Here is a 23833-nt window from a genome sequence, read left to right on the forward strand (position 1 = left end):
CATTCATGTAACATGGAAAGATGGGTTACTTTCAGAAGAAAGCACAATGGGAACTGTAAGAAATAGCCCCTCTGTGCCTTAGAATAAAGAAGAAACAGAGGAGGTAAGGGACGAGGTATTCAAGGTTAAGAACAGTCGTGTCCAACTCGTTGTGACCCTATGGACTGTAGCCTACCAGGCTCCTCTGTCTATGGGATTTTCCAGGCAATAATACTGGAGTGGGTTGCCATTTCCTTCTCCAGGGGATCTTCCCGACCCAGGGATCGAACCCGGGTCTCCCGCATTGTAGACAGACACTTTACCGTCCAAGCCACCAGGGAAGTCCAAGAACTATGTACAGTTTGCAAACATACATATAATTGTGTCCAACAGATATCATTGTGATAGAGCTCCACACAAATATTTACATTTGCTCTGGTTTGAATTATACTCCCTCAGAATTCATATGTTAAAGTTCTAACCCCCAATAATTCAGAATGTGAATTCATTCTGGTCATTGCAGATATAATTAACTAAGATGAGGTCATATTGGAGTAGACTGGAACCCTAATCCAATTTGACTGGTGTCTTTATAAAGGGGGATTTTGGACACAGATGTGAACATGGGGAGAACAATACCCGAGGATGATGGCAGAGATGAGAAAGATGCAAATCAAAGAACACCAAAGATTGCCAGCAAACAATCAGAAGTTAGGTAAGAGGGATGCTACAGATTTCTTCTCAGAACCTCAGAAGAAATCAACCCTGCTGATTTTCCTCAACAGAACTCTGACACTTCTGTTGTCTAAGGCATCCTGTTTGCGGTACTTTGTTAGAGCCCTAGGAAACTAGTACAGTAATGATGATCACAGAATCACTATGTAAAGGTTAACTCATGTTTGCAACACTTGAGAAGGTTGAAAAATATAAGATTCACTTCAGAAAAAGTGTCATTGATATGCTTTAAATAAACAAACTCCTTCATGTTTGATGACCAATATACATGAAACACAGTTTTCAATTTCTGCTAATGCACTGAGATATCGCCACCTTTACTAACAAGACAAAGTGATATGTGCTCTACAGAAGACATGAAAGAGTCCCCAACCCCGAAAAGAAGCATTTTGATGAACAAGGCAGATAAATTTGAATTTATTTTTGTTATTACATAGCCCAATGAGGTTGGGATGGTTACCAAGAGAAATTATTGGTAGAGAAGAGGCTGGCTACTTAGAAGAGATCAATTAAGAAATGCGGTTTGAGTCTAGGTAAAAACTAGGAGACATTTGTCCAGATGAGAAGTTACAGATAACTTTAAATATGAGGAATGCATGGGCTAAGAAGACTGCGGCAAAGCAAGAGAAAGAAGGAAGGGGTGGAACAATAGTGGAGGAAAATGAGAGAAGTAGCTGGCATTGAGAGCAAAACAATCTGAACTAGGCAGAGAAAATGATAAAAAGTCTTAGACATGTTAAGAAAGACAAGAGACGGTAGCATTCCTGTGTTCTGAACAAAGAGTTAAAAACATCTAGTGCAAGAATTATGCTCTTAAAACTAGTGCTCTGAATGCTTTTGTGTGAAAAAGAAAGACTGTAGTTTTATTTTTCTTTAAAGATTCAATAGTGGAATGGAAACTTTTTTCCCTTTAAGTGTAAGCTAAGGAGTTACGGCAGGTAGGTCAAGGAAGAAATACTTCATGGACAGGAAGCCATAACTTTATACAATGTGTTCTCTGGAGAAGTTACAAAAAAAGTACAAAATAGTTCCACAAAGTTTGTTTGTTTTGTTAAGTAGCTTTAAAATCCTACCTCTCCTAATTGTTCTTAACATTTTATTCAGCCAATTATCAACTTAATCTAGGGAAAGAAAAATCAACTTGACTTTTTGACAGCCAAGCCAATCCAACTGGAAAATTCTAATCCTACAAGAATAGGGCACAGGGAAAACTCTGCCTAGCAACATTTTCAATTGTCAACAAAAATTCATGATATTATAATCATCTTTTTCTTCCTTTCCCAAACTCATTTCCTCTACAGAAATTAATGATAGTACAATGAGATTCTTGGGTAAAATGAAAAAGTGAAGAGAGTCATTCAGTCTTTAAGGTAATAGGAAGTTCTTGTTAGAGATGGTCAAATTATAATCTTTTTATATCCTTCATAGAAGCTAGAGATGGCCTTGTTCATGTCTCTAAAATAACTCAGTTGTATCACTAAATAGAAGCATTACAGTTTAATTTAATCTATTTTCTATGTTAAATAACTCACAAATCAATTTATTTGTTTTATTTATTCATTGAGGGAGATTTTAGCTTAGATGATGACATTCAAGTAGGGAGCTAAAATGTTAAAAATGAAATATATTTTTTAAAAAAAAATCACAGGTATTTCTTTTCCTCTCTATTGATTTCTAAATTAGTTCTGCTATAGAAATGCCTTCTGCTAGCACTACAGCTTCTGGTGGATGAGAAATAATACTCTCAAAACTGAGATAGTAGTAAAATGAATACATTCACATCAATGGAAATAAGAAGGGGATGAGGAAAAGGATACTGCTACAGCATTAAAAAATATATTTTGACCCTAACTCAAAATAATGCTTGTTTTAACCCTTCTCCTCTGAAGAGGAGTAATCGAATAAAGAAAGAAAAAGGAAGGAAGGAGGAAGAGAAGGAGGGAAGGAAAAGAAGAAAACAATGGAGTGATTAAGCATAAGAGCCATAAAGTAAGAAGTTGAGATGGAGAAGGAAATGGCAACTCACTCCAGTATTCTTGCCTGGAGAATCCAGGAACAGAGTTACAGTCCATGGGGTCACAAGAGTCGGACAGGACTTAGTGACTAAGCCACCACCACCACCAAGAAGGTGAGAAAGTAGGAAAGAAGGAGAGAAAGAGAGAAAACCATTATAGAGGTACTCTCTTATCCCTTTCTCACTGGCTGGCCCTCTAACCTTTTTTTATCTACTGTCTACTCCAACTGAAATGTTTCAGACACAACTGGGATGGTTGAAAGGGAGTGGGGAAGGAAAATTACTCCCTTTAATTGATGCTCATTGGTGGCTCAGAGGTTAAAGCGTCTGCCTCCAATGTGGGAGACCTGGGTTCGATCCCTGGGTCGGGAAGATCCCCTGGAGAAGGAAATGGTAACCCACTCCAGTATTCTTGCCTGGAGAATCCCACGGATGGAGAAGCCTGGTAGGCTACAGTCCACGGGGTCGCAAAGAGTTGGACACAACTGAGCGACTTCACTTACTTAGGTACCAATATCTGCAATTTAGTAGCTCCTAGTGCTTTTAAGCTCATGTACCTGCTAAAATCCATGAATCTTTCCAAGGAGGAAAGAAACGGCATGTCTACCAAGACATATAAAGTACGTGTTGCATACTTTAAACAATATACAAACACATACATAGGAAACATATTTTTATGCATTCTCAAAAGGATCATATAAACTCTAAACTGATCCTTGTACTCTCTAACCATTCATTAGCTCAGTGTAAAGAACTATTGGCTCTAGAATCTGAAAGAAGCCAAAATAAATAGAAAAGGGTAGGGACTTGCAGAAGGGGAAATGGGATATAAAACAAATAAATAACAAACAAACACTTATGTAAAAAATGTTTGTCTCTAAACCAACCCTTAAGCTTCTGACTCTTTTCATTAGAACTTAAGACTAATGAACTATTTAACAAAAATATACAGCAAGATGTACGATATTTTAGTGATTCTGCATGTTTTAAACATCCTTCCCTGTTAATTGCCTTTGATAGTGCACTGACATCTAATACTGTCCTGATTTTTAATATTCACTCTAATAATAACACTAATATTGAAAAGCAATGCTACTTAATATTGTGGATATCAACTTATAGAATTCTTAAGAAATGACATGGAGACTTGGTCACAGATGTGTAAAAAATCAAGTAAGAATAATAAACTTTTCATCTACTGTGTAGTTCAACATTTTAACTAGGCTGCATATGTTTGAGGACACAGCTCATGCCTTAGCTACAATAATGAAAATTATTTATATTCATTTTAAAAATAATTTTTTCATAGTATTTCACAACCTTTAAATGCCTTGAGGTATCTTTATTTCATCTGATTTGGATTTCAATTCTGTTAAGTAAATGGAAGAGATATTATCTTCATTCTACGATGAGGAAACAGGCTCTACGTGAGTAACATGCTTAATATACTTAACAGGTGGCAAAGCAAAGTTAAGAATTCAGGAACTTTAATAACTTACCCAGTAATTTTTTCTGCTATCCTATACTGCACTCAAAAAAATGTCCATTACACATAACTTATTCAGGCATTTATGTTGTCTTACTTTAGAAATGAGGATGATGCTAGGTCCATATACAAGACATTTATTTCCCATGCTGGGATTTTGTGGATGACATACAGTGAAACAGAAAATATTAGCTATTTTATAGGTGCACAGATATATACTTAAATGTACAGTGTACACATTGTGGATCGTTTCTATAAATGGGTACATGTATATAGGCATGCCCATGCATATACATGGGTGTGTGGGAACTAAAGGTATGCTTACTCAACCCATTAGAAAACAATACTGTAAAGTTAAGCTTGCACTTTTTACTATTAATCTTGCATTTAGTAGTGGGTGGTACATGTTCACAAATCATTTATAGATCAAATCAACATAAATACATGAATGGCATAGCAGGGAATATTTTGAGAAAAAATATAAATACACATATATCTACCTTCAACTATCCTTCCTATTAGTCGATAAAACTGATTACTTGGATTTATTAAATTAGAGGTAAAAACTGACTTACAAATATATTAGTATATTTTTAATCTTCTATTATAATTAGAATCCAAAATTTAGTTGTTAAAGTTTTACAATTTGAGTGGCCTTATATTCCCTGTTTTCACTTGGGAAATTAGAGTTTTAGCTGGGAAATCCTCCTTCTTATTTTTTAATTTTAATTTGAGATAGATGGTCATATTTTAAAACAATAAGATGGTAGATTGCTAGGATGAGTTAATTTATTTCTCGAAGAACTGTTAGTGGCTCAGTTGTGCCTGACTCTTTGCGACCCCATGGACTGTAGGCCACCAGGCTCCTCCATTCATGGGAATTTCCAGGCAAGGATATTGGAGTGGGTTGCCATTTCCTTCTCCTTCCTTGAAGAAAGGGTATAACAAATTACAATCTAGTGGATTTACCTGTTTTTAATCTCTTAATGTCCAAAGTAAGCCTTATATCCCAGATATTATAACCTACCTTGAGCAAAATTATGAAATACAGATGAAATTTGTCCCCAGTTTCTATTCCTTATCTTCCTTTGATCTGTTTCCTTTTGACCTTCTTACGCTTCCTTCATGAAATTAAAAGATGCTTACTCCTTGGAAGGAAAGTTATGAGCAACCTAGACAGCATATTCAAAAGCAGAGACATTACTTTGCTAACAAAGGTCTGTCTAGTCAAGGCTATGGTTTTTCCACTGGTCATGTATGGATGTGAAAGTTGGACTGTGAAGAAAGCTGAGCACCAAAGAATTGATGCTTTTGAACGGTGGTGTGGGAAAAGACTCTTGAGAGTCCCTTGGACTGCAGGGAGATCCAACCAGTTCATTCTCAAGGAGATCAGTCCTGGGTGTTCATTGGACTGATGCTAAAGCTGAAACTCCAGTACTTTGGCCACCTCATGTGAAGAGCTGACTCATTGGAAAAGACTCTGATGCTGGGAGGGATTGGGGACAGGAGGAAAGGGGATGACAGAGGATGAGATGGCTGGATGGCATCACTGACTCGATGGACGTGAGTTTGAGTGAACTCCGGGAGTTGGTGATGGACAGGGAGGCCTGGTGTGCTGCAATTCATGGGGTTGCAAAGAGTCAGACATGACTGAGTGACTGAACTGAACTGAACTGAACGCTTCCTTCAATCTTACTAAAAAATTTATTTCTGGTCCCTTTCCCTGGGATGCTAGAAATTCTACTTTATTTTCAGCTGTAATCTGCGGTCTTTATTCAACTCAGATTCCTCCTACCACATCTTTAGCCTACCTTGCCAATCCCTCCATTGGAACGCTGCCATGTATCTGACCAATTTCACTTTGTCTTGTCATACCTTAACTCACCAAATCCTAGGTGCCAGTGAGAGACTTAAGATTTTCCTATTTCCTGGAAAATTATAACTGCATTTATCTCAGCCCTCCATGTAAACCATCTCTATTAATATGTTAGGAATCCCATTTCAGGTTCATTCAATTTTGGCTTACTTTCCTTCCCCGGTCAGGCTACCACTATGGTCCTAGCATGTTCTGAGGTGTATAAAAGGTTGTCAGTAAACAAACAAGCCATAAAACTGAAATGCCACCTGTTATGTCACCATAAACCTGAAAACTTCCAGTCTAGCTCAGGCTCTCATGACCAACGTGGCTTTTCATGTGCCCTAGTTGTTTTATTTATCAAGTGACAAAGAAGTACTCTTTACCATGAGACATATGAGGATAAACATTTAAGTTGTTTTCAGGAGGAAACCTACAATAGACTCTGTAAGTATCACACTGTTTTTTCTTCTGCTTCTAGAGCCAAAAGTAAAAAAAAAAAAAAAGAATACTCAGAGTACTCCAAAATAAATGTTGGAAGTAACCCTTTATTCTAGAATTCATCTGTAGTAGACAAAACAATTATACCCCAAAGTATCCACTCTCAAAAACCTAGAAACTTGAGTACATGGCAAAATGTTACATGGGAAAAGGAACTTTGCTGATAAAGTTAAGATTATGGACCTTAAAATAGAGAAATATCCAGAAAAACATCTACATCTGCTCTATTGACTATACCAAAGCCTTTGACAGTGTGGATCACAACAAACTCTGGAAAATTCTTAAAGAGATGGGAATACCAGACCATCTGACCTGCCTCTTAAGAAATCTGTATGCAGGTCAGGAAGCAACAGTTAGAACTGGACATGGAACAACAGACTGTTTCCAAATAGAGAAAGGAGTATATCAAGGCTGTATATTGTCACCCTGCTTATTTAACTTATAGGCAGAGTACATCATGAGAAACGCTGGGCTGGATGAAGCACAAGCTGGAATCAAGATTGCTGGGAGAAATATCAACAACCTCAGATATGCAGATGACACCACCCTTATGGAAGAAAGCGAAGAAGAACTAATGAGTTCCTCTTAATGAAAGTGAAAGAGGAGAGTGAAAAAGTTGCCTTAACACTCAACATTCAGAAAACTAAGATCATGGCATCTGGCCCCATCATTTCATGGCAAATAGATGGGGAATCAGTAACAGACTTTATTTTTGGGGGCTCCAAAATCACTGCAGATGGTGACTGCAGCCATGAAATTAAAAGACACTTACTCCTTGGAAGGAAAGTTATGATCAACACAGGCAGCATATTAAAAAGCAGAGACATTACTTTGCCAACAAAAGTCCATTTAGTCAAGGCTATGGTTTTTCCAGTGGTCATGTATGGATGTGAGAGTTGGACTCTAAAGAAAGCTGAGCGCCAAATAATTGATGCTTTTGAATTATGGTTTGGAGAAGACTCTTGGGAATCCCTTGGACTGCAAGGAGATCCAACCAGTCCATCCTAAAGGAAATCAGTCCTGAATATTCATTGGAAGGATTGATGCTGAAGCTGAAACTCCAATACTTTGGCCACCTCATGTGAAGTATTGACTCATTTGAAAAGGCCCTGATGCTGGGAAAGATTGAGGGCAGGAGGAGAAGGAGACGACAGAGGATGAGATGGTTGGATGGCATCACCGACTCAATGGACATGAGTTTGAGTAAACTCTGGGAGTTGGCGATGGACAGGGAGGCCTGGCATGCTGCAGTCCATGGGGTTGCAAAGAGTCGAACACGACTGAGTGACTGAACTGAACTGAACTGAACTGAATTGATCCTAGATTATCCAGTGGGCCCAATCTAATGACCTTAATAGCTGAGAACTTTTTTCCAGCTGGAATTTGAAAAAGAGATGTGGTATATGGAGAAGACAGAGAAAAGTCTGGGTGATACTGATTTGAAGCACTCTTGCCTAAAGATATAGGGGCCTGTGTGCAAAAAGCAAAGGACAGCCTCTAGCTGACAGCCAGCAAAGAAAAGGAGATCTTAGTCACATAACCACAAGGAACTGAATGAGCCTGGAAGCTGCTAAATTTGCAGTCATTTGTTATAGCAGCAATAGAAATGTAATATACCATTCTAGTTCAATGGCTGCTAGTTACAATAGTTTAAATTTGTGTGGTAAAGAGTTGGAATGGGAACCAATATTATGAATACAAACAGCTCTTGACACTACAAACACATTTTCCCCTTAATTTTCCTTCTTTCAGTTATATCCTGAGAGAAAGTGAAATAACAAAGGACTAAAGGACAAGGATCACAAGGTATGCATGCTCAATCACTTCAGTCGTGTCCAACTCTTTGCGACCTCATGGACTCCATCCGACCAGGCTCCTCTGTCCATGGGCATTCTTCAGGCAAGAATTCTGGAGTGGGTTGCCATTCCTTTCCCTTCTCTACATAATCTTTTCGACCTGAGTCACCTGCATTACAGGCAGATTCTTTACCACAGAGCCACCTGGGAAGCCAATTTAAATGCAGTGTCCTTAACAAGAAGCTTCATAAATATACCTTTTGTCACAGGCAAGAGTATTATACCAATGGTGCTACAATACTCATACCAACTAAGCCCACTGTCTTAAAAAAGGAAAAGAAAAATCAGAGAATGGTTCAAAGGATTATAAAGATAAGATGATAATGGCCATTTAAGAGATAAGGAAGACAGAATCCAAGCAAATTTATTCATATGTGTACTGGGGTGTGCTTTCCCCACTATACAAGTTGTCTTACAAACATACACGTAAATAAAACTATCTTCAAAACTATGGTTGCATATTTTTTATGGCATTGACAGAGCTATTTCTCAAATGTAGCTTCCAAACTATTTTCTTTCTTATTCACATTTTTTTTCCCCTTTGGCAATCCAGATTCTGGTCTTGACAGATGAAAACAATATTGGAGGAAAGGCAGCCGTTTCCAGTGACTTTTTAGCATGGAAGTTTTAGAGAACTTGACTTTTGCAGGTATACTCAAGTTCAGAACCTAAAATTTTTTTGAGTTATAACATCATGCTGAAAACAGATACCTTTGTAATCAATTAGAAATGATTCTCCCAAAAAAGGGTAAATTCTCAGCAGGTTGTATATAGTCCGCATTATAATTATATCACAGTATGAAATAATACAAATGAAAAAAGGAGGAGGAACAAATAGAGTGATTAAAAGTTCTTACAGAAACAGGATAAACGTAGTTAATATTTTTCTGCAGAGACAGGAAATACATGATGTAAAACTGTCTAACACCACATTCTGCAGCTTTCCTTTTGTGTTACATGAGGTCACAACTGGAAGTGTCGCTCTAATGACCTGGTTAAGAACTGTGTAGGATGAAGACCATATGAGAAAAAATACTTTTCTTTTGAACACTACACTCTGTTTACTATAGGTCCCTGAAAACTTGCTGAAAAGTTTGGTCATTTTATAAAGAGTTATGATAATCGTGAGGAACTTTGAGTCTCAGATACAGCAAATTAATCCCCATTTTATGTCTGTCCCAACTTAGTATTTCTAAAGGGGGTGGATAATAATAAATTCTGCCAGCTCTCTTTTTTAAGGGCTATTCAGATACTAAATAAACCAGGAACATTTTAGAATGCAATCTCATAAAAATCTGCTTTGCTTAACCTTCTCTCCCTCTTTAAAAAATAAGAAAGGCATGATGTTCTTTTTTTGTTAATTAATTCACTTTAGACAATTCCTTAAATTTTCATTTTAATAAATTTTTGTGTGGGTGCATTAATTACTTTCAAAGACGCTTTACAACTGTTACCTATTAAAAGCCTTTGTTAGTGAATAAAAAAAAAAAAAAAAAAAAAACTTCCAACATTGCCCCCTCCCTTCTCCATTCTGAGCAGGTCCTCGCTATCAACTGCTGGAGTATGCTCGCTTTGCACCTAGAGCTATAATTATTTTGCTTTAATTTTACAAAACCTTTTGTTCCATTCCCACGAGCCCACCTGATCCTTATATTACACTCGCTCTATTAAAACACTCATGCAGAACAAAGCATGGCTGTACTGATTCATAAGTAACTTTTTTTTTCCTCAGTAAAATGCCACTGGCTAGGGCTTGGGACATAGTCCTGGGCTTCCCCCTCCTCTGCCAATTTTCATGTGTTAGAGGAAAAAAAAATATGTTGTTTCAGAGTGTTGTATTCTTCCCAAACGTCCTTTCTTTGTCCTGCTGCTTTTCTAATGTGTGTTTTAAAAAAATATTTTGTTATCCATAGTTTTAATCTGCTGCAATAGAAGTGATACAATGTTAAGGATGGTGGGCATATTAACGATTGTAATCATGTTGAGATTTCCTTTATTCACATGATTAGGATCTTTTAAAAATCGCTCTTGTTGCCTTCTTTAATTTTCCGTCTCTCCATACTCCACCCATTTTCCTTGAGATCTTGCAACACATGTGGGCTTCTGGCAGAAAAAAATTGCAGTGACTCATCAAGAGAATTGTTTGTTTGCTCTGAGGAGCACCCTGAGGACCCTCTGGGCTGCACACGGAGCCCTTTGATCCTAGGAAGTTTATTTCTTCCAGATGTTTTCCCCACAGCCACCTTTCTGCAATGTCCCTCTTCATTACATAGCGTAAGGAGAAACACTCAGGACCCACGGCTGCAGCATACAGTTCTCCTGAATGGAGTGTGACAGGGAGCTGACATCTGATTGAGCCATTGGATTCTCCTTGCCTTAGGCACAATGATGGAGGAAGGCAGAACTGGGGCTATTCAGGCAAATCCCCTTAGAATGAAGACAAGAATTATGTGAATTAGGCCAAGTCCAATCCAGTTCAGCGTGTGCTCAGCCGTGTCCTACTCTTTGTGACCCTTTGGACTGTAGCCCGCCAGGCTCCTCTGTCCATGGAATTTCCCAGGCAAGAATACTGAAGTGGGTTGCCATTTCCTCCTCCAGGGGATCTTCCTGACCCAGGGACCGAACCTGTGTCTCCCACATCTTCTGCATCAAAGGCAGATTCTTTACCTGCTGAGCCACTGGGGAAGCACTCCAAAATACACAGATCTGAAGACCACTGTTCATGGACCTAGCCTTATCCAATCTTATAAAATATCAATGCTTGGATTTGTCATGTAACTTGCCCACTTGTCCAGCCTAAAATATAAACAGTGAATAGGAAAGTGAAATCTCTGGACATCTCTTGTATTTTTTTGGTCTGGCTGAATGTGCTGGTAGAATTGAAGGGAGAACAAGGCAGGAGATGAGTAACAGGTGCACAGGGAAAAATGGTCTGCTAGGCTAAATAAACACCCCTCCCCACAAATGACAGCCACATCCTGATCCCTGGAAACTGTCTGTTACCTTATATGAGAAAAAATACTACTCAGATGTAATTAAGGATTTTAAGATGGGGGATTGTCCTGGATTATCTACATGGGTCCCGAGTGCAATAAGATGAATCCTTAGAAAAGGGACATTTCAGGCAGACACAGGAGAGCCAGTTAACCGACCATGAAAGCAGAGGTTGAAGCGATGCAGCCACAAGCCAAGACCTGTTGACAGTCAGCAGAGGCTGGAAAAGACAGGGAAACGTGCTTTCCTGGAGCCTCCAGAAAGAACACAGCCCTGCTCACACCCTGATCTCAGCCCACTGATCCTAATTTTGGGCTTCTGGCCTCCGGAATTGTGACAGCAGTTTCTGATATACTGTATTAGTGATTTGTTAGGCAGTTACAGGAAACTAACTCACATGTTAACTGCTTTGAGGCTCCAGTGTTTAGCACATTCCTGAAATCATCCAAAGTTTCAAACTGAAGGAGTGAAAAATAGGGCGCTAAGACCTGACAAAACTCTTTGTGGAGATGCTGGAGTTCTTAAAAGCATTTGTGATTTACAGCAAGTTGAGAGTGAAAATAAACAGAAAAGAGAGTACATGAGATCATTTAACAGATTCTACATATTGTAAATGTAAACACTCCAACTTTCTAATATTAGTTTGCATATTTTATGAAGTAGGGCAAATGTATTGTACTTTCCCTTACTTGTATATGATGTATTAGGAGTCATTTTCTCTTAAATTGTCAGTAATACCATGAACCACAGCAACAATTGTTTTCGCACATATATATTTCGCACATACAGACTATGCTATAAAAGTTAAGGTCTTTTGTCTGCACTTGAAGTAACTTTCTTTTTGCTATTCAAAGGACAGTTCATTTTAAAGATTAACTCAGCGATAATTTGGAATTTAAACCCAAGAATTCTTAAGTAGATGCATTAAAAAAATAAATCTGGGGTGGTCCAATAGCAAAAGGTCTATTATGTGACCAAACTGCTCAGTTTATCATTTTCTCTAGTTCATCATTAAAAATCCATGACAGATGTATTATTTAAAAGAGCAAGAATGACTCCTCAGTTCCCATAATTCTTTTCAGCTATTGGGCTTTTCAACAACCAACCATTAACCTTCATAGACAACTTGAGGTCAGTAGACCTAGACCACTAATATAGATGAAGAAATAAAAGATCTGGAGAGCCTAAAGAGATTCTAGATCAATCAGCAAATGAATAGAACTGAAAAAATCAAGTAGAAATGTTGACTCTATTCTTCAGGACCTTTGAGAAGCAAATAGAGATTGAGCCATCCTTTTGAAGATGATACTCCAATGACAAAGTATGTTAAAGGTGGTTGCTTATTTTTTGGCTACGACTGCGTATTCATTTGACAGTAGATTTAAAAACAGGAAAACATAATACTCTATCTTTTAATAAAATAAACAGATGATAAACTTATGGTTAGTACAACTAAGACACTGAAGAAAGATATCCCAAGGCATTCAGGGTACCAGGAGGCTAAAGAAACTGGTATTTGTCCCCATGAGCCTACATTTGGGAAAGGAAGAATAATGAGACTCTCCTAGCATTTCTTCTCCACTTCCAGCCACTACTAGCTGTACCCTGAGTTGAGGCAGTTCAAGCACTCAGGATTTCAGAGTTTCCCTATCTGGAGTGAACAGCAATCGGTACAAATTCCACCCTCATACTCCCATGTCTCACTGTTTCATTTGCTTTAGCACTATGTACACCTTATCTTTGGAAGGTCAGAATGCATATCTTTGCTTTGAGTGTGGTACAGATTTTCACAGCACCATATAATTATAATTGCCCTCTACTCATGTACTAACCCTCCCAACAACTCAGGAGGCAAATGTTACCTTTCCTATTTATCACCATCCCAGTTGTTTCTGTGAGTTCCTGGAGGGCAGAGAATATGTTTTTCTTTCAAGTAGCTTTCCTTGGGGCTTACCAGGTGGTGCTAGTGTTAAAGAACCTGCCTGCTATTGCAGGGGACTTAAGAGATGTGGGTTTAATCCCTGAGTCGGGATGATCCCCTGGAGGAGGGCATGGCAACCCACTCCAGTATTCTTGCCTGGAGAATCCCATGGACGGAGAAGCCTGGTAGGCTACAGTCCATACAGTCCAACACAAAGAGCTGGACATAACTGAAGTGACTGAACAAACACGCAAAGCTCTAAAACACCTAATAAACTCTTAAGGAGTAACTAGCTGACATATAACTCAAGGCACAGGAGAATGGGTGGCCAGGATCAGTGTGGATTGACCCATTTGGCTTTCCAAACTTTGTAATAAAACACTGCTTACCGAAGAGATTAAATAAATAAATAAATAAATAAAAGATTAAAAAAAATACTAATACAAAAGTACCTTTACTCCTTTAGCAGAGATAATGATCCTGGAAGTTAAAAATTTTTACTGTTCCATAACAAATACATTGAACCATAACAAATAGAGAAGGATGAGTTTAGAATAATATATTTTACTGCGATGGAGAAATAATTGAGATGAATGGACATACAAATCAAGAGTATTTTTGGAAGATATAAGAACATACAAGATATAAGAAAGATATTTTGGAACAATGTAAGATGTAATTGGGTACATTTTAAATGAACAAAACTTCTTTACAGCATTTTAGGCATCATGTTTCTGGGACTTAAATTAATCAAAGTCATAAGTCATTAGTCACTTAGTATAAGTTTTCCAATTAATAAAATTTGATATGCACTTAGATCTTCAAAGTGGGAAGACTGATATGTCCCCCTCTACACAGGCAAATTATACATACAAAAAGTGAAAAGTTAGTCTTTTTTTTCTCTGAAGCAGTTTAGTGAATTTTTATGAATCTGTAACGAATAAAATCAGACTTTAAATATGGATAAAAATGTTGTACATCAATGACTACTGTGATGTGTCTTGGTTACATATTACTGTATATTTTTCTTAATAAAATGAGATCTCCGTCATATATAGATAAGATCATAGAGTCTTCCCATAGGAACATTTAAGATCATCTAATTCAATTGCTCATTTTACAGATGAAGAAACAATATGTGAGTGTTTTAATAAAGCCTATTTTAATATTTGCCTTGATACAAAATGGATGCTACATGAGAGAAACAGAAAAGACTTAATAGTAGAAAGTTGATAAAGGAGAGGGAGCAGAAAAGAGAAGCGTTTTTTCAGTGGAGTAGAGTGCTAAGCAGAGGTGCATTTTCTAAAGTTCATCCAAGTCTTTGCTGGCTTGAATAATACAAAGATGGCAGCATCCATTTCTTAATGAATTTCTTAGATTGTTAACATATACACAGTTTAGACAGATTTACCTCTAGGGATTCGCATAACTTAACATAAACAAACACTTCTAACATGGTAACTGTCCATTCATTTATTCTGCACATCACCTCTCACTTCCCCAGCAGATATGCAGATTAAAGGGAAATACAAAGACCATTGTTAAAATCTATATTAAGATAACGGTTAGATCCTCCAAAATACAGAAAATGTAAATTTTTTAAATTTTTTGTCTGTTTGTTTTGTTTTGTTTTTGAATACTTTTTAGAGTTACATAAAGATAAGTTTTAATTTGGATATTTGCTACTAGGAACTATATAACCTTGTTAAAAGTGTAGGCTTTGGAGTCAGATTTCCTGGGGCTGAATATTGGCTTTGCCTTTTAGTTGACGTTGGGCAAATACATACATACATACATACATACATACATACATACATATATACATATATACATATATATATATATGATATATATATATATACATGCCTATAGAGATTGCCACTAAACTACTTGGTCTTCCCAGGTGGCTAAATGGTAAAGAATCACCCTGGCAATGCAGGAAACTTGGGTTCAATCCCTGGGTCAGGAAAATACCCTGGAGAAGGAAATGGCTAACCACTCCAGTATTCTTGCCTGGGAAATCCCATGGATAGAGGAGCCTGGCGGGATACAGTCCATGGGGTTACAAAAGAGTCGGACACAACTTTGGGACTAAACAACAGTAAAATCAGATAACAACAGTGACTATTTAAGAGTAGTAGTGAGGAGGATGAACTAATGGAACTTCATATAAAAATCTCTTAGAACAGAAACTGGCACATAGTAACTACTCAATAAAAAGCCATTGGCACTAATATGTACAAGCCTGTTAAACATTTTCAGGGGGTAAGGGCATTCTCATTAATGAGACTTGTTTAAGTATTCTGTATTTCCATCTGTGGCCTAATTTAATTCATACCAGTATTCCAGCTCAGCATGAATAATGTAGTATGAGGAAAAGCCTCAGTTTGATTTACTTAGATGTGTTTGAGACAGGGATTATCATTCTTTTAAAAGGAATAAGCTAAAAGGCTGCACCTGGTTCTGACTTAGAAATAACCGAGAGGGGACTCTTAGAAGGCAAAGGAGAAAACGAAAGAGCAGGAGACGCTTACAAAGATGCATGTATCATCTGACGTTGTGGGGATCGTGAGAGAACACTCTAAGAGGAAAGTGAGGGTGTAAATGCCCCGCTTACATGGCCCCACAGTTTCTTATGCATGTCTCGATGTCATGTGATTACTATGTAGTAATTACTATGTAATTATTTGTTCACGCATTTTTTTCTCCCAGTTGTACAGTGATCCACTTGAGGACAAAAAGTAGTCCATTCATTTTTGTTCAACAGTTGCTCAGTAAAATTTCATTGAATAAATGAAATAGTTAATTAAGAACAATTACTACAATGGGGGAGGTGAGTTAACAGTCCCACAAAGAAGAGCTAAGACTCTCTTAGACACTTGTATTCAATGGAAGGAAGTGTTGAGGTAGAAGTGACTGGCCATGGATCTGGTGATGGATCTTTGATCTCTGTGCTGGGGATAAACGCTCTCAGTAAGAAAAAAATATTTTTAAAGTCTTAATTTGTGTAAATTTTGTGAGTTTCCCCCCATAGCTTTCTTTTTAAAAAACTCACAAATATTCGAGAATCTCCTATATAGTACTTTAGAAGGCAGAAGAACCAAGTACAATGTGGGGAGGAAATGTAATCAGACTAATAAGCCATGGTAAAAGTCTGAAAGTAAATTCAACAAGAGTCCTACACAATGTGCTGTGGAAGATGAGAGAATAAGTAAGTGCTAATAGCAGGGGCTTCCCCAGTGGCTCAGCAGGTAAAGAATCTGCCTGCAATGCAGGAGCACAGAAGGCACGGTTAGGCGCAGGTTCGATCCCTGGGTTGGGAAGATCCCCTGGAGGAGGCATGGCAACCCACTCCAGTATTCTTGCCTGGAAAATCCCAAGGACAGAGGATCCTGGCGGGCTACAGGCCATGGAGTCGCAAAGAGTTTGACATGACTGAGCATGTATGTAAGTACTTATAGCTGGACAAATAAAGGTAATTTTGTGTGCGTGCTTAGTCACGTCTGACTGCACAGTCACCAGGCTCTTCTGTCCATGGGATTCTCCAGGCAAGAATACTGGAGTGGGTTGCCATTTCCTTCTCCAAGGGAGCTTCCCAACCCAGGGATCGAACCCGAGTCTTCTTCATCTCACACTGGCAGGCAGATTCTTTACTAGTTGAGCCACCAGAGTTCATGGCTATTAGCTGATAATTATGTCCTTGAAATGGCAATAAATATAGGTAAATAAAATAGTGATAATGCCCCTTAGAAAATCTATTCAGTTAGGCGATATTCATTCATCCTTTTATTCATTCAATCTAATGTAAGGACCTACTGCATATCAGATTTTGAACTGCGCTGAGTACACTGGATAACACAGTGATTAAGATGGAATAGGCTTTGATTCTATGTAAGATGAGGAAATGGATGTTATGGGAATACATATTTGTAAGTTATTTATACTTTAACTCATTCCAGAAATATGGCAGAAATATATTTGGACAAATATAAAGTGCTAGTGGTTTTTATTGACCTTGAATTTCTTCTGATTTGGTCTTGTTTAAATCTACAGAGTAGATTGCCACATGTGGGTGTTTTGCACACTGCTTGCTCTTCAGAATTTTACCATTTGAACTATCTATCTAATTATGAATACATTGAGCAGAAAAAAATTAATTTTCTTAATTTCTTTAAAAGTCACCATGGCAGCATTTTTCCTACCTCAGGTTTTATTTATTTATTTATTTTTCTGTTAAGGCTATTCCATCTTAATCACTCTGTTATGCAGTGTACTCAGAACAGTTCAAAATCTGATATGCAATAGGTCCTTACATTAGGTTGAAAGAATGAAAGGATGTTGAATATTCATAAATGGATAAATTTTCTAAGGGGGATTATTATTATTTTATTTACCTAGATTTGTTGCCATTTCAGGGACATAATTATCAACTATATAGCCATGAACTATATACTATTTAATGCTTATTATAAATGACAGGAACTTCAGGAAGATGACTATGATGATGTATGAAATAGATGAAAAATATGCTTTCTTTTGTGAGATTATATTTATAGACCTGAGAAAAGTAAAATCTTGCTTGGACCAGTAAATTGAACTCCAATGTTAATAGGAATCACAGAGGAAGTAATTATAGTCAACACTGATTCTTACCATTTTAATAAGTAAAGGTCTGAATTCATCTTTTTGTTGTGATTCTTCAAATCCAAACCACAGTCTATTCCCCATACCAAATATTTCCACTCAAAGTGTCAACCACACAGTGGATCTGTCTTAGAAAATCAAAATTTTAGATTTATTAAAGCAGAAAACATATTGCTTTCTTTCATTTCAGCTCTTGGGGAGGAATAAAATTGTCATTTTTTTTTCTTTGCATGAAAAGTATAGTTATACTGTACTTTTAACTGCTACAGTGTAGAGGACTAACAGGGTAAAATATCAAATGATCAGTACATAGGGCATTTATCTCACTGGATTTCATCTAGTTCAGCATCATGACTTTATAGTCTAAGCAATAGATGAAGAGCATCAATAAACTGAGCAAGTAATGTTTTATATGAATAGCATAGAGAAGAATGGACAAAAATACAACACTTCGCCATTGCACAGAATACAAGAATTGTATTGTTAAAAAAAAAATAACAAATAGCAGCTGACTCTCTGTCTCATCATTGAAAGGAATGTGATCAGTTCGGCTAGCCTTAAATAAGCTGAAAATGTCCTCAGAATATACAGGATGAGAGAACAAAATGGGCTCACTCTCATCTGTTGGACTAAAGGGGCAGCTGTGCTGCGTGGCTGTCATTTAAGTGTTCTATGTTTTTCTCCCTATCAATACTATAAATTATGCATGCATGTTTGTATTTTAGAAGTACATATTTTTTTGGATTAACTCATGGAGCTATTGTAAAGAAGGATGAACAAATCATGCTGAGAAAATGAGAATGTGAATAAATGCCAATTCTTTCTCAGATCTGAGATGAGATACCTTCACTCTTATTGTAAGAAAATGAAAGATAGGATGTGAATTAACCCCTTATCTTAAGGATATCCTATTAATTAAAGATACTAACACTAATTATAACAGTAACAGTTAATGAGCACTTACCATGTGGAAAGCATTGTTATGATCATTTCACATATATTATCTTATTTAATGCTCACTACAATACTATATTACAAGTAAGAGCGCTGAGACAAAGAAGTGAAATAACTTGTCTAAGATCTGCAGGCTAAGGAAAGGTGGAGTTAAGATTCAAACCAGAAACTCCAGAGCCCCTAAATGTTAGAATACTGTGACCCAAAGAGATGAAAGGTATCTAACCGATACCTTGGGGATATCATTCAGTTTTGTTCAACTTTAGGGCCTTTATCTAGGACAGGGGTTAGCAAACTTTTTCTATAAAGAGCCAGATCATAAATATTTTAGGTTAGGTTTTGTGGTTCAAACAGCAATATCAGATATGCTCTATCATGTAAGCACTTATATAACAAGAGAGAAAACCAATTACCTTGTATATTTTAAATACAGATTATCAAAAATATTTATTTAAAAATTTTTAATTTTAAATAAAATTATTCAAAAAATAAATCACATTGTTATTTTATTAACACAATTTAAAATACAATAACAATTGGGTCTACATATTTTTTTTTTCAGGACAGGTCTCCTAATGGCAAGAATAGAATTCTTTTTTATATCATAACATTTTGCTTAGCTGAGGTTCAAAGACAGTGTCCTTATCAGGAAATCAATTACAAATGTACATCTGTAAAAGCCATTCTTACCTTACAGGCCATACAGAAACAAGCAGCAAGCTGGATTTAACTCACAAGCCATAGTTTATCAACCCCTTATCTAGAAAACAAAGTTACTATACTAGATGATTTCTGAGAATCTTTCCAATTGCAAACACACACATATGGACACCTTATCTTTGACAAAGGAGGCAAGAATATACAATGGAGTAAAGACAATCTCTTTAACAAGTGGTGCTGGGAAAACTGGTCAACCACTTGTAAAAGAATGAAACTAGATCACTTTCTAACACCCCACACAAAAATAAACTCAAAATGGATTAAAGATCTAAATGTAAGACCAGAAACTATAAAACTCCTAGAGGAGAACATAGGCAAAACACTCTCAGACATAAATCACAGCAGGATCCTCTATGATCCACCTCCCAGAATTCTGGAAATAAAAGCAAAAATAAACAAATGGGATCTAATTAAAATTAAAAGCTTCTGCACAACAAAGGAAAATATAAGCAAGGTGAAAAGACAGCCTTCTGAATGGGAGAAAATAATAGCAAATGAAGCAACTGACAAACAACTAATCTCAAAAATATACAAGCTACTTATGCAGCTCAATTCCAGAAAAATAAACGACCCAATCAAAAAATGGGCCAAAGAACTAAATAGACATTTCTCCAAAGAAGACATACGGATGGCTAACAAACACATGAAAAGATGCTCAACATCACTCATTATTAGAGAAATGCAAATCAAAACCACAATGAGGTACCACTTCACACCAGTCAGAATGGCTGCGATCCAAAAATCTGCAAGCAATAAATGCTGGAGAGGGTGTGGAGAAAAGGTAACCCCCCTACACTGTTGGTGGGAATGCAAACTAGTACAGCCACTATGGAGAACAGTGTGGAGATTCCTTAAAAAATTGCAAATAGAACTACCTTATGACCCAGCAATCCCACTGCTGGGCATACACACCGAGGAAACCAGAATTGAAAGAGACACATGTACCCCAATGTTCATCGCAGCACTGTTTATAATAGCTAGGACATGGAAACAACCCAGATGTCCATCAGCAGATGAATGGATAAGAAAGCTGTGGTACATATACACAATGGAGTATTACTCAGCCGTTAAAAAGAATTCATTTGAATCAGTTCTGATGAGATGGATGAAACTGGAGCTGATTATACAGAGTGAAGTAAGCCAGAAAGAAAAACACCAATACAGTATACTAACACATATATATGGAATTTAGGAAGATGGCAATGACGACCCTGTATGCAAGACAGGGAAAGAGACACAGATGTGTATAATGGACTTTTGGACTCAGAGGGAGAGGGAGAGGGTGGGATGATTTGGGAGAATGACATTCTAACATGTATACTATCATGTAAGAATTGAATCACCAGTCTATGTCTGATGCAGGATACAGCATGCTTGGAGCTGGTGCATGGGGATGACCCAGAGAGATGTTATGGGGAGGGAGGTGGGAGGGGGGTTCATGTTTGGGAACGCATGTAAGAATTAAAGATTTTAAAATTTAAAAAAAAAAAATAAATAAAAAATAAAAAAAAAGATTTTTTGGCACTATTTTGCTTACAAGTATAATAATCTTGATTTTTCAATGCCTTTAGTACACTTAGCTAAAAAGTAACATTTAAAAACTTGACACATTCTAATAATTAAGTGAATAGACAAATGTAACCATAGCATCGAATATTTATATCTGCTTTGCAGATTATTGTTTTCTTAATTTCCTTGGGACAATTCAGATTTTATTGCAATTCCAGGGGCCCCTTTGAATGTCATCACAAAGGAACAAGGTTTTTGTTGAAAAAGCTCTTGAGTGGTATGTTAGAGACAGGGAGACAATCAACATAGCCTTACAGTGAAACAAGAAATGAGTAAATACAACATACAGATAATTTCCTTACTAAAGGGAATGTTTATATGATTTAATCTATGCTTCTATACTAATATTTGGTACCTTACACTAATAGTATAGATTCATACTTCACATAAATTGGCATTGTATTTGCAAGCTGTGACTTTTATACTGCTTTATTTTTATTATACTGTTGTTGTTATTACTGAAACTCCTATGGTTTGTCATGGTAAGTTCTCAAGAAACTTCTAGATTCCCTGACAGTTTTCATAGAAGGTTGTAAAAACATATGGCTTTCAGCATACATAGAATCTTTTCAATACACAAAGAAGTAGTTTTCTTGTCCTTGTATGGCAAAAATACCAAGAACTTATTATCACACATTTATTTACACTTAAATACCTATTTTTTTAAAAAGTCAGTCTATGATATTCAAGGTCAAATGTCATATGATTTATCAATTATTTAAGGCATAATCAAAAGATTTGATAAAATAATAAATAATTAATAGTTCTGAGTGACTTTATAGAAACGTACAGAAGAAATACGGTGTGGGTGTCTGGTTTCTGATGGAGTTAAAGATCTATAAAATAGTTTTATTAAAATTCCTTAATGGTGCTAAATAAAGTTGGCCCTAAGCAAAATTGCTAAGTCTTCAGAAAGGCTTACTTTTTATATAAGTACAAAATTCTACTTTGTATTTTCCCACAACACATTTTATTTTCCCTGGTAAGAGCGAATCAACAAATCAATTAATACTACTTCATATACAGTTCCTAGTGGTTCTTCCAAGGCAACACTGTTAATTTTGACAGGGACTTTTTCAACTTAAATATTTTTTAATTTGAAAACTACTGAAAATTATCTCATTCCCCCACAGACAACATAAAATAAAGTTAAAATTTACAATTCCATCACTTAAAAATAAATTTTAAAAAGAAGTGAAAGAAAGTTTGGTTTGTTCCTGCATTCTCCTCAGTCGCCCCCTAAGATAACCAGTTTGACATGTATTCTTCCCATTCTTTGTAACAGTTGTAGTTTACTTGTATCAGTTTAAAATAAGAGAATCAGCTATATTAAACCTACAAATTTATAACAAACAACACATATTATGTAAATTTTCAGGGCAGTATATATGGGTCTATTTTATGCTTTGTAATAGCTAGATATAATCTACTGTATGTTAAACCATTTATCTATTGATGGAAATCTAGTATACTTTGAAATCTTTGCTACTTTGAATAAAGCGGCAATGAAAATTGTTGTAAAACATGTGCAGGTATTTCTTATGGAAAGATTGCTAGATATGGCTTGCTGAATCTTAAGATATATTCCTCTTAAAAGATTTTACAGAAGGTGAGAAGGTGATTTCTTTAAATATTAAAACACCAAGCAAATTTGTTAATAAAATAATTACCACTGTTTAGCACCTAACATTCTAGGTAGGCAGTGTGGCATGCCCTTTAAAAGCATTAATACATTTCTATATACAAAATTTATTATATATAGAAATTCTCATGGTCCAATTCTGAAGGACCTTAATTGTCATACTTTGGAGTTGGATAACATGTCTATGGACAATAAGGAATCACTGCCAGTTTCTGAGTAGGGGAATAACCCATCTCCCTCATTCATAATAAATCATTTCTAACATGGGAACAGGGAAAAAAGACCTATCCAGTTGGAGGGAACTTATTAGATGTATCTAGAGGGCATGAGACCAGGCAATGAAGAGCAATCCTTGCAAAGAGATAACATCAGAGTCTTACTTAACTTAGAGCCAACTTCTTCTGTACCCCAAAGTGAAGCAGCGCAGCAGCCTTAACAGGAGATAAGCATTTCCCTTTAAGTATTACCTGTCAGACAACGACACTTGCTTAGAGCAAGAGTGGGTTAAGGGTGTGCTTTCGCATCCTGCCTGTTGTTTCCAGTGGCTCCAGATAACCATATCTGTTAAACTGAGAAAAGTGGAGATGAGTAGAGTATGGGGTCAGCTAAAAAAAAAAAAGTAAACACAGAATTTCCAGGTTTCATGTTTATCTTGTTGATGGGACATCCCTGGTGGTCCAGAGGTTAAGACTCCACACTACCACTGCAGGGGCTGCGGGTTGGATCCCAGGTCAAGTTTTGCTCGAGCTCCAAAACTACAAAATGGCAGAAGTGGGTCTGTGATGTAAGTTTCCTAACTCCAGGACAGGGCTCTTTTCTCTAAAATAAAATGTGTGTTCATCGACATATGTTTGTTTTCATTTTTTCCAAAATGCTATTTTAAAGTAGAGACGAATACCCATTCAACACCTGATGTGCTGATCTCAAAGAATTTTATTTCAGCAACCACATTCTTAACATTAT

General features: G+C 36.7%; 1 protein-coding gene across 7 annotated transcripts in view; it reads right to left on the minus strand.

The window, feature by feature from the left end:
- Positions 1 to 23833, minus strand: part of ZBTB20 (zinc finger and BTB domain containing 20) — an 848072-nt gene that overhangs the window by 459540 nt on the left and 364699 nt on the right. For 6 of the 7 annotated variants that reach the window (XM_018040121.1, XM_018040637.1, XM_018039833.1 and 3 more), the window contains one exon: positions 23338 to 23439. The exons of the other annotated variant lie outside the window; for it this stretch is intronic. The gene's annotated coding sequence lies outside the window, so the exon portion shown is untranslated. The remainder of the gene's footprint in view (positions 1 to 23337; positions 23440 to 23833) is intronic. 7 annotated transcript variants of the gene reach the window in all.

The sequence above is a fragment of the Capra hircus genome, chromosome 1 (assembly GCF_001704415.2).
Source record: "Capra hircus breed San Clemente chromosome 1, ASM170441v1, whole genome shotgun sequence".
Taxonomy (NCBI): Eukaryota; Metazoa; Chordata; class Mammalia; order Artiodactyla; family Bovidae; genus Capra; species Capra hircus.